The sequence below is a fragment of the Canis aureus genome, chromosome 8 (genome assembly GCF_053574225.1).
Source record: "Canis aureus isolate CA01 chromosome 8, VMU_Caureus_v.1.0, whole genome shotgun sequence".
Taxonomy (NCBI): domain Eukaryota; kingdom Metazoa; phylum Chordata; class Mammalia; order Carnivora; family Canidae; genus Canis; species Canis aureus.
Window position 1 is genome coordinate 8897782 of NC_135618.1, and position 14115 is coordinate 8911896.

General features: G+C 43.7%; 1 non-coding gene across 1 annotated transcript; it reads right to left on the reverse strand.

The window, feature by feature from the left end:
• Nucleotides 1-3370: 3370 nt before the first annotated feature.
• On the reverse strand, nucleotides 3371-3476 carry LOC144319882 (U6 spliceosomal RNA). Its single transcript, XR_013385569.1, has one exon. It is a non-coding gene; the product is annotated as a U6 spliceosomal RNA (small nuclear RNA).
• Between the last annotated feature and the right edge of the window lie 10639 nt (nucleotides 3477-14115).

Sequence of the window (14115 nt, forward strand, 5' to 3'; positions counted from 1 at the left end):
TGCTCAGTGGTCGGTTTTCCCGTCCTATTAAGTAGAAGTCAGTGGCTTAGAAGAGAAAACAACATTGAAGTGTCCAAGTTCATTTTATTTTATGTTTAATACATTGGGTTGGACAGAAAAGTGAACACTGCTGTTGGGCATTTTCCTTTATAGTTCTGAATACCCAACTGAATATCCAACCATTCCCTGATTCTTCCAGAAAAACTTCTTTCTTTATAAAGTTTTGAACCTCTTGGATATTTCCAGGTGCTAATAGACTCTCTTAGGGAATAGGGTGCTCTATTAATAACCCTGGTAAAATTGAAGAGGTGGTAATAATTATTTCTTTGATTTGTGGTATAGTAGAAAGACTGTAGACTTCGAGATCAATCTGAATTATCTCAACTCTTTCACTTTCTACGTGTCAATTTGGGAAAGTTTCTGGGCTTCCTTATGCCTCAGTTTCTTCAAAAGATGGTTGTGAGGATTAGAAGAAAAAAATATAGCTAATACAGTGTCTGGGACATAATTGGTCCCCAATAAATGGGAAATATTGTTATGATGGTTAAAGCCATCATAACAATGGTTTTTCTTTTCCCTGAGGACTCAGTGCAAACTCTAGCATCTCTTCTAAACCTAACTTTTCTGGCAATACTAGTCCCTCTGGACCTTTACCTTTATCATACATTTATTTCTTTTTTTCCCTATTGAGGTATAATTGACATAGAATTACATTGTTTCAGGTGTACAATATAGTAATTCAACATCTGTACATATTGTAAATAGTCGCTACAATGTAAGTGAAATAATGTGGTATTTCTCTTGGTCTGGCTTATTTTACTTAGCATAATACCTTCAAAGTCAATACAGCTGGTTGCAGATGGCAAGATTTTATTCTTTTTTTTTTTTTATGTCTGAGTAACGTCCCATTGGGTGTGTATATACATCTTAATCCATGCATCCATCAATGGACACTTATATTGTTTCCATATCTCGGCTATTATAAATAATGCTGCAATGAACAAGGGGTGTATACTTTTCAAATTAGTGTTTTTATTTTTTTTCAGATAGATACCTAGAAGTGTAATTCCTAGATTATATGGTAGTTCTATTTTTAACTCTTTGAGGAAACTCTATACTGTTTTCCATAGTGGTTGTACAAATTACATTCTCACCAACAGTGCACAAGGGTTCCCTTTTCTCCACATCCTCACCAACATTTATTATTTCTTATCTTTTTGATAATAGACATTCTGACACATGTAAGATGATATCTCATTGTGGTTTTGATTTGCATTTCCTTGGTGAGTAGCGATATTGAGCATATTTTCATATGCCTGTTGGCTATCTGTATATCTTCCTTGGAAAAATATCTAGTCAGGTCTCATGCTCATTTTAGATTGGATTTTTTGTTGTTGTTATTTAGTTGTATGAGTTCTTTATAGATTTTGGATATTATCTCCTTGTCAGATACAGATATATGATCAGCAAGTATTCAGTGGTTTTCTGTCTTGTTTTATTGATAGTTTCCTTTGCTTTGCAGAAGCTTAGTTTGATGTAGTCCCATTGTTTATTTTTTCTTGTGTTTTCCTTGCCTTTGGAGTCAGATCCAACCCTCCCCCAAACACCCCAACCTCAGAACATTGCTAAGACTGCTGTCAAGTAATTTATAGCCTAAAGCATCTAAGATGTCCCACTAGGCAGTGCACAGCAATAGGGACTTTGGGGATTACAGGATACAAAAATCAAAGCTGACAGTCATGCCCAGTAAGTCCTCATTGAAGAATGGCTTGCAGAAGGGCTGGTTACATGGGAAAGAAATCTGGGGACAAGGCTTTTGTTCTGGCAGTAGGATTGCAAGATCTCAGTCTGGAAAGGGAGTTGAGGTTTCTGGAATAAGAATCAAGGCAAAAACTATCCCAAGGACAAGAAATGAATCAGAGAGACTGGGGATGGGCAAGATATGCTAGAGGATTTGCAACAGGGCTGCCTGTTTACCTCCTACCCTCCCCAACTACTCTGGTCTCCCTAAGGGTCGGGTTCATAACTACTTTATCTACATTTCTTTTGTATTTAATATAGGGCTTAGCACAAAGTAGGCTTTCACATATTTATTAAATTCACAAGTAAATAAATACAAGTGTGGATTAGTGGCAAGGGTGGTTGATGCTAAGCTCTCAAATGTGAAGGTCTGTTGGCTCAGTTCACAATTGGTCCTGGGAGTTGAGTTTGGGGGCTGCATTTGTACTTTTGGCTTTGAATAGAGGGATTAACCAGCTTGACTCAAGACATAGGCTGAACCTGCAGTTAGGATAGTTTAGGACATATTCTGGAAGAAAGTGTGATTTGACATTGCTTTGAAGGTAAGATAGACATTAAATGACTCACTTTGATCCAACTCAACAAATATTAACTGGGCATGTACTCTGTGCAATGGATTAACAACCCAGTGGTGAATAAAATACAACCCTTACTCTGGAGGAGACCAAGAAGTTAAAAAAAATGGCCCAATTACAACGTTATAGGGAATATTGAAGGGGAAATTTTCTAGGGAATTTGAGAGGAGAGAGAATCTTTCCCTGGGATTTAAGAACTGGTCAGGTTGTGCTCTATAGTCAAAACAGTGAAAGGCTTTCCAAGTGGAGAAAATGGCCAAAACAGAGGTAGGAAGGAATGAAAATGAAGGTATCTTGAGTGGTAGTGTCAGGGGTCTGGTGGGTGAGAGCACAGGGCAGATCATAGGTAGTGAGTTCTGGACTTTGTAGATCATGTTAACAAGAGAAGGCTTATTCTGGAAACATTTGGATTTGTCAAAGTGTTTTAAGAGGTGGAATCACACAATTCAACTTATGTTTGGAAGCTGAATGTGGACTGCATGGTCTGGAGGAGGCAGAGAGGCTAGAGCAGCCTGGGCAAGGCAGCAGAGTGAGCAAAAGTTTATATGAATTACTGCTGAAGTAAGTAATGGTTTAAGGCCAGCCCCCCTGAGTGGGCTGTTTGCCTTCGCATAGGCTCCCCATGCCTGGAGGAGGTGTGAATAGATTTACCAGGCTCTAGAAGGGCACCTTTGGCTGGTCTGCCCCGAAAATGAGATGCAGTTCTATGATCTGGAGGAGAGTTCACAGGCTCCCAGGCACAGGCTGCTCTGTGATTTTTAACAATGGACCAGCATGAGCTCTTTCTCTTTACCTTGAAGTCTTCCTCCTCATGTCAAAACCATTACTAATGAACATTATCTGGCAAGTCTCAAAACACACCAATTTTTGAGAGTGGAGCCAACAAATTGTCTTTCCCCAAATGGTATTTGGTCTTACGACCAGGTTTTACAAGCTCAATTGGTGTTGTTATATGGATTATTATTATTTTTAAAAAATATGGAATAGTTCAAAAAATAAATATGGAACGCTTCACGAATTTGTGTGTCATGGTTGTGTAGGGGCCATGCTAATCTTCTCTATATTGTTCAATTTTACCATATGTGCTGCTGAAGTGAGCACTGGATTCTTTTTACCCAAGTCCTAGCGTCACATTTTCTCAGCTCTGAGAAGGGTTCTTGTTTTTGGGTCAATAAATGTGTTAGAAAGTTGTGTGAGTTAAAACAAAATTAAAAAGTTATTAAAGTTGTTCTCTTTTTCCATTCTTTCATTCTTTCCTACCTACCCCTTCCTCACGAACCCAACAAACATATTCTCTCTGCAAATAAACTCTGTGTTTAGAGAAAAACAGAAGCGACACATCATATGGTCTGATTTTGCCCTGATTGTGTAGTATTGACATACGAGAAGGAATGTTGGATCAAAAATAAAAACACCTGGGTTGTGTTCCTTTCAATGGTGTTAACTAGATGTGTAACCTGGGGCAGTTTACTTCATTTTTCCCAGCCTTTACTCCAGTATGAGGGATATGGTTTGCATTCTGTCTCTATAATTCTAAGAATTGGGGATCCTATAAGCTACACAGGAGTGATGATGTATTTTTTCATGTGAGGGGAAACATCTTGAATGCTGCTTTGGAAAAGATGATTCACTTGGGTAATACACATTTGTTGATTGTTTCTTTGATATCTTTTCATTTCTACAACAACCTCCTTTTTTTTTCCCTTTAGGAGTGTGTTTTACTTTGCTTAGCTGTGCAGCCAGCATGGAATGGACACCATTTCTGGTTCCAGAGGGCGATCCTGACTGGCTTAAACCAACAAATGTGTACCATTCCTTTAGGTGAGGTGGTTCCAGGATAAGCAACTAACCAAATTCAGCCCACTGACAGGGCAAAAATTCTTTTCACTGGGGGCTCCCAGCAAGGAAGCTTCCTTTTTCTTTCGTAAGAGGTGGTAAAGAGCTTCTCTTCTGCTGGTGTTGTGGAAGTAGTGAGATCTGGAATAACTGCTACCACGAGGGAAGCTGTGCAGAGCCCGGGGAATCCCACAGGAGCCAGAGCCTGCTGACTATGTGAAGCTCTAGGTCAAACCATGCCTGAAACAACATCCCACCTTTACAAAACTTGCGAGCCAATGAAGTCACGAAGTTTAAGACAGTTTGACTTGGTTTCTCTGTTGCCATTAACTCAAAGATTCATAACTTTTTCATTAAGGTTTCACTAAATGTATTTCCGAGTAGTAATTTTTTACCCCCTGAAATAAAGAAGACATGCTTATTTCCGCATTTTTCTTACAGTCAGCTCCTAAATCATCCAATGCAAAATGTTGAAAACAACAAAAATTTTAGAGTCAATGAGGCACACAGAAATTGCCTTATAAAAAAAAAAAAAAGAAATTGCCTTATAAGTGTTTACTGAGGGACACCTGGGTGGCTCAATGGTTGAGCATCTGCCTTTGGCTCAGGTCGTGATCCCCGGGTCCTGGGATCCAGTCCTACAACTGGCTCACCGCAGGGAGTTTGCTTCTCCCTCTGCCTCTGTCTCTGCCTCTCTCTGTGTCTCTCATGAATAAATAAATAAAATCTTAAAATGTTTACTGAATGAATGAAGGTGAGAAGAAATTAGACAAAAGATAGTATTTCCTGGGTGCAAGGGAAAGGCTAAGTAGAAAAGTAGTTATATAGAATGTTTTTGGGGGGACACATACTAATGAGGAAAGGTATGGGATGATCATAATGCCTAAACTGCTAGAATTTTTCTTTTTCTTCTCTCCTGAGATGTTGCCTCATGTGTTTTCTTTTCTTTCAGTTTAGAATTCAGGGAGAAAGAAGGACCTAGGGTCGGAACTAGGGAGCGGCTTGGACGGCAGGGGACCGGCCCCCACAGCTGTGCTAGCTTGTCGGGGAGGGAAGCGGCGCCTGTGGTCTTCCCAGGCCGTGGGGAAAACAGGAGTTCCAAAGAACTGCTGGTTTATATTTTAGCCCTTGCCAAGTTGTGAAAATAGTGAAGGATGCTCAGACTACTCAACGTTCAGATTGCCGTCTGGTTAATCCTATTTAGAAGACTGGATTTCTGGTTATCTCCTTCACTCCATGTCTGCTGACTTCTAAAACATGGTAATGCAGGGAAGCCTGGGTGCCTCAGCTGGGTAAGCCACCGGCTTGTGGTTTCAGCTCGGGTCATGATCTCAGGGTAGTGAGATCCAGCCCCTCTATGCCGGGTGTGGAGCCTATTTAAGATTCTCTCTCTTACTCTCCTTTTGCCCCATCCCCCTCTCTAATATAAACAAACAAATAAATAAATATTTTTAACAAGCATGATGTAATCCTGTAACACTGGCACTCATCCATGAATCTTTAAATGACCCTGATTAATAGCATTTGAAGCTTCCTCAGGGAATAAACATTGGCATCAGCAAAAAAAAAAAAAATATATATATATATATTCAATTCAATCTAGTGATGAATTTAATAGATGTTTTATGAACACTTAAGGTATCTCCTTAGCAGGGAAAACTGGCAAATCAGTACCAGTCACAAAGTTGAAGAGTATTATGGGAGAGGAAATGTAGGGATTCTGAGAACAGAGCGAGGGAGCCGACCTAGAGGAGGGTGAGGACGGCCTCTTTGATATTGAATCAGAGATCTGAGGGCTGAGAAGGTCAGACGACCATGGGGAGAGGAAAGGGAAGAGTGTTCCACGCACTGAGCCAATGGCTGCAGGGATGGAAGGCACCTGTGAGGACCTACAGGCTGCTCAGGATGGATGCCCACCTGGAAGAGGCACACGGGGAGCTAAGGCCATGGAAAAGACTGGATTTTGGGAGTCTCTACCAGCCAAGTGAAGGAGTTTGGGCTTTAATTAAAGGGGAGTGGGAGGCTGCTGGGGGGGTGGTTGGGGATGGGGGGGCAGGAGAGCAACAGGATCAGAGTAGCCTTGAACTTGGACCGCATCTGGCACAGGGGGCAGGAGGCTCCCTCCCTCCAGGTCTGTTCCCTCCAGCGTCTACACTGTTGCCTCCACTTGCTCACTCTAAACGCTGCCTCTTTCCTTTTAAAATGCTGGAAGAAAAAAAAAGTATGATCTGGGCACTGTTTCTTTCCAGAACTGGTTACATCACTACTTTTGTAGCCATTTGTTTTTCCCAGTAAATCAAATCTCTCTCTTGATTATCGTTTGGGTTTTCGTTAGCTCTGACTCCTGGTGAAGCAGCACTGATGTCCGGCTCTCCAAGTCGAGATGGGACCGGGAGGCAGGCAGGCCTGGCCTCTCCCGCCCGCCTGGGACGGCCTTGCGCTTGGCGAGCAGCTGCCGGGAGGCTCCCGTTGTGCCTCCTTCTGGGGCCTCCTCTTGTACGGCCAGAACACGGTTCCTTCCAGCTCTTCCCCCTCGATGTGAAGCTGCCCATCCCGACCTGCAGGTGCCTCTCTGTCCCCCCTCCTGTGCTTCTCCATCCTGGGAATCAGAATTAGCCTCCAAATGTAGGGATCTGTCTTCAGTGCCCTCTTGTGCCCTTTGTTCCCAGCTCAGGGCAAGTGCATTCCTTTGTTTGCTTGCTTTTACTTTAAAGGGCTTTTTAAAAAAAGATTTTAAAATTTATTTATTCATGAGAGACACAGAGAGAGAGGCAGAGACATAGGCAGACGGAGAAGCAGGCTCCATGCGGGGAGCCCAATGTGGAACTCGATCCCAGGACCCTGGGATCATGACCTGAGCCGAAGGCAGATGCTCAACAAGTGGGCCACGCAGGTGCCCCTCTTTATTAAAGTGTCGAGCCTTCTTTCTTGGTCTGTTATGTAAACTCATAGAAGCTCTAATTGCTTCTAGGGCTTTGGATACAGGGAATGCTGGATAACCCCATAGAATGACTGAACGGGGAAAGGTATTAAGTGCTGAGTCTGGACTGGAGGGTTATTAGAAACAGTGATTCGCTGAGAAGAGCTGGCAGCTGGGCTGAAAGTTGTCACCATCTGTACTTGATGATTTGAAGAGCACCTGATGGGTGGTGATTAGAATCACTACTCCGAAGCCTACTCAAGACCCAACTTGTTGGCTGATGCGGATGCCCTTCTCCATAGGGACGGGCACCACTCAACAGAGAAGGCTTCCGCAGGTCCTCCACTGGACAGTCCCTCCCCTGACTCTCCAATATTGTGGAGAGGTTCAAATGAGACCGTCCGTATGACATGCTTAGAGGAATGCCAGGTATGGGTGCGCAATCAGCACATGTTGTTCTTACTGTCGTAAGGTGTTGCAGTCCCTCTAACAGAGCAGCCTGGCTCTGTCGACGGAACTGTGATCACGTTTCCTGAGAGCCTATCATCCTTTCACTTACTTGCTGAGCCATTGAATGAGGAAACAACGATTTATTGAGGGTTTAAATGTTCCAGATACTAATTCGACCTACTTGAAACAAGTGTGTGAAGTTTGCTTTATTTTCTGAGATTTTGGTTTTCTCTTGAGGCATACTTAAAAATAGTTACTGAGCATTAACTAATGGTGTGGTCACCCTCTGTCACTTGTGGATCGAGGGCAAGGGGAGTTGATACTGATGGGGTAATGCATGGGTTTTTCTGCTTTATCTTGAGAAGCTATTATCCATCATATCTCTGTTTATTCCCATTCCTTACTTGATTTTTTTTTTTTGCCTACAGCACATTTCACCATCAGACATATTATATATTTTATATTTTATTAATTTAGTTGTTGACTCTCTGTTTCCTGGCACTCCAGTGTGAATTCCACAGGGAAGAGTTTTTGTCCATTTTGTTCCATGCTGTACTCCCAACTCTGAACGGTCCCTGGCACGTATGTCCTATAACTAATTATTGAGTGAATCTGCTCCACTTTGAAAGCTCTATCTCATACTCTGGTTTTGCTCTCCTTTCCTTAGACTCTTTCCTAATGGCTAGAGTTGTCTGGTAAAATATCTGGCTACTTTGACTTATGTTGCCTTGCTCTGTAGTGCTTTGCAAATCACACATATCCAGGTATCTGGAAAGAAGGCAAGGTGGCACCTGGCCAGTAACTCACTAACCACCTTGAAGACTTTATTTAGATGAGAATGGTTTATTTCAGAATCCATCAGGAACGATTCTCACCTGGAAACAATAGCTTTTATTTATTCTAAAAAGATTTATTTATTTATTTGATAGAGTGCACGTGTGCAAATGGGGGAGGGGCAGAGGAAGAGACTCTCAAGCAGACTCTCCACTGAGTGGGGAGCCTGAGGTGGGGCTCGATCTCATGACCCATAACATCATGACCTGAGCCAAAACAAGAGGCTGAAGCTCAACTGACTGAGCCACACAGGTGCCTCTGGAAATGATAATTTTTTAATACATGCTTGCAGGGCACCTGGGTGGTTCAGTTGACTAAGTGTCTGACTCTTGGTTTTGGTTCAGGTCATATTTTCAGGGTCGTGGGATCAAGCCTTGTATCAGGCTTTGTGCTCAACATGGAGTCTGCTTGTCCTTCTCCCTCTGTTTCTTCCCCTGCTCATGCTCTTTCTCTCTCTCTCAAATCAATCAATAAACAATCTTAAATACATACATACTATGTACTATTCTGAAATGCTTTACCTACATTTTCTCACTTAATCTTTATAACGTATTTATGAGGTCAGTATTAGTATCTAAAACTTAGCGACGAGAAAATCGAGGCATAGATTGGTTAAGAAAATTGAAGGTTATACAACTAATTAGTGTTCATACTGGGATTAAAAAATATACTTTATTTATTTGAGAGAGAGAGCATAAGGAGGGGGAGGGACAGAGGGAAAGGGAGAGAAGCAGGCTTCCTGTTAAGCAGGGAGCAGGATATGGGGCTTGATCCCAAGACCCTGGGATCATGACCTGAGCTGAAGGCGGGTGCTTAACGGTCTGAGCTGCCCAGGTGCCCTATCCTGGGATTTGAATTCCAGTCTTCCTGACTGTAAGGCTCAACCACGAGGCTACCTCTATACTCTGGACTTGCTATTATGGGCTTCTGTTTGTATATCTGTACCAGTTATTTGATCTTCTGGCTGCAGGCAGCCAGCCTTCCTTTCATTGACTCTTGAGACCAGCAGCTCTTCTGCTTTGCAGATGTCCTTCGTCTTAGTGATACCAGGTTATATTTTAAATAACAAAAGATTATACATAAGATTTTATGTTAAAGATCACTGTAATAGCTTCCAACAACTTAATTGGTCAGATAGACACATAATACATGAACTTGCTAGGTGCCCTTGAGAATATTGCATAGAGAATTTGCAGTTGATTGGTCCTCAAGATGAGACCAAAAATCTCCAGCAAGCTGTTGTGCAAGACTGTGTGCACATGTGTATACTTGTGTGTGTGAGGGGCATGCATAAAGTATTATGATACTGATTTATAGCGAGAGCTCAAGATGCCTTCACTACCCCCCTGGAATAGTAATTTTAATCAGTGATTAATGACTTTTTGAGCAGGCCGTTTGAGCTGCCAATCAAATGTTTTCTGACTTGGTCCATTTATAGATTTTATCAAGTTATTTGATGCAACTACCCTTTATGGGTGATTTATTAAAAAATGGAGAGAGTGAGATCACACATAGCCTGATGAAGAGATGCAGCAATGATGGAAAGAGGATCCTCCCTTACATTTGTGAGAGCAGTTGGATCAGTGTGGGAGACTGGGAGGGCAGCACTGAGAGGCCGGAGAAGGCAGTGGTGAAGGACATTCATATTAGTGTGGTGGCATCACTGGCCGGACAGGACAGCCTCATTAGGGGCTGGTGAATAGCATGGGAAATGTCTCAGCCATTGCAGTGGGAGGAAGGCTCCTGGCAGTGGAGCCCCGAAAGCCCAGGTCTTGCCTTAATAACAATAACTAACACTTAGTTTAGTACTTACCACGTGCTAAGTCTTTATCCAAGTCCTTTGCATGTATAACTCCTAGGTCAAATCGTTTGTCCTGCTTGCCCTAAAAAGTGGCAGGTATGGGAATTGAATCCAGGTTAAACATCCGAGTCAGTGTGCGTAACTGCTGTGCCATATGGCCTATCTCACACACCTTAATACTTAGTTTTCCTTGTCCCAGCTGCGTAGATCATGTGAGACCCTGGCCAGGTGCTTTTCAAGCATACACCATTATTAATTGGTAGGGTAGGAGGACGAGATCACTGGAGATACCTACTTGCAACACGACTGTAAGAGGACATCCCTGCCTATGCCAGACTCAGAAGTTATTCCAGACCTGTTTGCTTGAATGAAGAATGAAAGAATTTTGCTTATAATGGTTTGAGGACATCATCTTTGATTACTGTGCACTTGAACAACTCATTCTAATGTCAAAAGCCAGACACTATTTATAGCCATAAGCTGAGCTGCTTAACTCAGGCTGATAAAATGAGATATTTCATATCACAGCCAGGAAAATGAGGTTTCTTTGAAAAACAAAACAAAACATAACGATGTTTTGTCGAGAACCAAAAAAAAAAGTCCAGACCCCTCACATTCTCCTCCTCCTCAGCAAAGCCAGGCTCTGATTTGAAAAGAAGCGTGACACTTCTCTGATTGCATTTTAGTACATTAATAATTCATAATGAACCACCTCTCCTCTGCTGCTGCTTTTAAAGAACTTATGTTCCATTGATGGAGAAAAAGAAGGCCATTTACTCAGTCTCCCTCATTCTCAGAGCATTCCAGCACTGACTCCTCTCCTTTTTGCTAGAGCAAATAAGATGCAAAAGTAGGAGCTGGTCCACGAGGTTTGGGAAAGTGGGGTGCTTTTTGCAATTTAAGCCAGCAGCCAAGAACCACGCCTGAGAGGATGAAGGAAAGAGCAGCTAGCTGCCTGTTGATGGTTGTAGCAGCCTATACCCATGCAGCCATAGCTACCCTCTTCCCTGTGGCCAAGTCTCCCACCCACTCGGAGGAGACGTCTATCTCTTGGCCCTCTTTGGGCCCCACCTCCCCTCTCTGCACTGCACCCGCCCTGCCAGGAAGGCAACTGTAGTGTGTCTGTTGAAAATCAGGAAAAAACATAGTCAAATAAAAGAGATTTACATTGCAGCAGGGTGATGATTCCAGAAATTTATTTGTGTAGCTCTTGGTATAGAGGAGAGCCTGAGTACAAATCGAAGGAGAATGCAAGAAAGTGTCATTAAAAATTGGTTTGTTTGTTTATTTATTTATTTATTTAAAATAGGTTTTTAAAAAAGATGTCTGAACATAAATACAGATTTGTAATAAGACCAATAACTGTGTCCCAGATTCATCCACAAAATGAATTGTTGAATCCACATGACTGTTTCGGGGGCACGCGTGGTTTCCAAGTGGTTTCTTGTCACTTTGGCCTTCAGTTGGCCTTGCTGTTTCCCACTGACGGGCATCTGATTGTCTCCATCACAGCTGTGAGTCTAAACCGAAGCTTGTAGATGGACTGAAGGGTATTCATTCCTGCTGTCCTTGGGAGAGGACACACCGGCGACATGGGGGAGGTGGGGACAGTCCCATGGACACTCCATTTGTTCTAAGAATTCCAGCTCAAATGCGGCTTCTAGTCATGCAAACAGGATTGCTTTAGGACACGTTAGAAAGAATAAGTGTGTGTGTGTGTATGTGTGTGTGTGTAGCATAGTCCCTTTCTCTCTCTTTGTCTCTCTTTCACACACACACACACACACACACACACACACACACACACACACACACGTTGTGTTGCTGCTTTGTATCATTTTTACCTTCAGTCCAAGGATGGAAACTGTTTATCAGGATTTATCTGTTCATGTTGCTGATGCCATATGGTAATGGGCAAGTGGGGGAAAAGCTTCTAGGTGTGCGGTAACCCGGCCTCTTTCTTTTTCAGATGCCCTTTCCTTCCACACTTTGATTTCAAAAAGCCTGGCAAGGAGTTTGTTGAGAGAGAGGAACCAATCTTTAAGAGCTCTCCGTGTGCTCAGCGATAGCGTATTGTGAATAATCCTCTTTAGTGCAGCGAAGCTTCTAAATGAGGCGGTGGAGGAAAGAAGTAAATCCCAAGCCAGGGAGGCCTTGCTGCATACGGTCTCAGAAAACAGCTAAGGACCCCAACAGCCACTGCTCTTTTTATTTTAGGAAACTTTGCATGATAATGGGAATAATAATAATAATAAAAGAGTCTCATTCTGAACAGAGAACAAAAAATAAAATCAGAGGCCTTTCCCATCGAGGCGGTGAAAGGAAATACCAGGTGCCTCTTGTGGCTGCACCCACCGTGGCGGGCGCTGACCTGGAGTGATGCGCACTAGGCCAGAGAGAAGGGACATGGCAATGGAAGAAGGAACCGGATCTGCTCATGCAGGAAGAGAAGGCTTCACAGAGTGAACATGAGACTTCTAGTCATCTCTGTGCTGATCTGGTTGTAGCAAAGGTTGCCGGATAGTTTTTGAGTGTAATGTCTGGGAATGAGTGCCTTTGAGACGGGGCCCGAGGAAGGTAGTTTTTGGAAGGGAGGAAACAGGAAGGATGGGCTTGGTCACTGGGTGAGGAGAGGGTGGGTAGCCAGAGCAGCATTAAGGTGTCACGTTCTGGGGGCACCTGGGTGGCTCAGTCGGTTAAGCGTCTGCCTTCGGCTCAGGTCATGATCCCGGGGTCCTGGGATCGAGCCCCACATCAGGCTCCCTGCTCAACAGGGAGCCTGCTTCTCCCTCTCCCTCTGCTACTCTCCCTGCTTGTGTTCCCTCTCTCTTTCTGTCTCTCCATCAAATGAATGGATGAAATCTTTTTTCTTTTAAATAGATGTCACAATATTAGGGATGTGGCGACTGATAATCAAGTAGGGCTTTCTTCCTGCGGATCTCTATTTATTTATTTTTGGCCTTTTATGCTAGGAAACTCGATGACTGCCCTCTGCTCTGGGACCTGCAGTTGCTGAGGCTACTTTCATCTGGCCCCGCTCGGTTTACACGGACACAAAGGAAATGGGAGAAAGTGAACATCAGGGGGAGACTGGGAGGTGTGCACAAGAAATGGTTTCTCAGTTTGGAGACCTTTCTATCCCCCCTCTGTGACTTGGCGGGCTCCTTACAAGGAGGGTAAGCGGCTCAGGGATTGAGTAATGTGCTGGGAGCAGGAGCTTCCAGGAGGCTGCTATGAACCCTGGGTATGTCCCTTGCTTAGGCTCTTCCTTTCTTGCTCGAACCATTTCTATGATTTCCTAGTTTGTTTCCCGGCCTCCACCTCCCTCTCCCCATTCAGGGTTCACTCTGATTACAGAACCAGATTTCCCATCCTTCGGAGGAGCCTGGATCATGTCATCCTCCAGCCCCAGACTCCGTGGCGGCTCTCGAGGGCTCACCAAATGATGTTTATGCCATTAATCTGCTACTCATTGTCTGCCTTGCTCCGGGGTTTGGGAGGCTGACTTCTACAGATCGCCTCCCCCAGACTTCCTCACCGTCTGGGCTTTTGTTGGGCCTGGCTGTTGGCTGGCACTGGTGGGATGTTGGAGGGTGATGGGATGCCTGGATGTTTATTCCCCACCCCCTCTCTTCCTGGAGATGCCTGATTTTGGCAGAGACCAAGCCCCAGTCCTCTGCCTAGGCCACAGCTCCTATCAGTCACTCCATTTTTACAGTGTTGTGGTGACTCCTCTTGCTTCCCCTTGCTGCTTTGGAACAACAGATGGAAATAGCTGTCTGCTATTGCGAGGCTCTGCAAGCCTTATCCTGCCACCATGCGTACTTTACCTTGCCTCTCCCTCCTGGGGAGACCTTTCCTTTACTCTTGTGGGTGTCCCATCGCTTTCTCACTGCAGT